Source organism: Atta colombica, unplaced genomic scaffold (genome assembly GCF_001594045.1).
Source record: "Atta colombica isolate Treedump-2 unplaced genomic scaffold, Acol1.0 scaffold153, whole genome shotgun sequence".
NCBI lineage: Eukaryota > Metazoa > Arthropoda > Insecta > Hymenoptera > Formicidae > Atta > Atta colombica.
The window spans coordinates 542,586-543,053 of NW_017259243.1; the positions used below are offsets into that span (position 1 = coordinate 542,586).

The 468-nt window shown below is 20.3% G+C and overlaps 1 protein-coding gene across 2 annotated transcripts in view; it reads right to left on the bottom strand.

The window, feature by feature from the left end:
- Nucleotides 1-468, bottom strand: part of LOC108685522 (NADH-ubiquinone oxidoreductase 75 kDa subunit, mitochondrial) — a 5,027-nt gene that overhangs the window by 3,892 nt on the left and 667 nt on the right. The gene's annotated exons all lie outside the window — the stretch shown is intronic.

Consider the following 468-nt stretch of genomic DNA (forward strand, 5'->3'; position numbering starts at 1 on the left):
TATAAAAATGAATATTATAAAATATTATAAACACTGACTAATTGTATCACTTAGTAATATGTTTAAAAAAAATGTTAATTTTCAATGAATTTGCACATTAACAAAGATATTTTTAAATACACATTTTAATAACTATAATACTATATCTTCAATGAATTAAAAATTTTTTCATGAAAAAATGATTATCAAAAATTTTCCAAACATATATAACTAAACTATGCAAACATCTATATTTTCAATTTTTTTAATCTTTAGTTCATGAATTTAGTCCATGAAGTTCCATGAATTTATTTTCTTTAGTCCATGAATGGAAATATATTTCAAGAATCTGAAATTCACTTTGAGTAATATTGTATATTAAAAGTTAAAACAAATGACAAGTACCTTTCATAGTAATGTTTAACTTATTTTATCTTGTTAATTACAATATAACAACTAGCTTCAGTTTCAGCAATTTTCCGATCATCA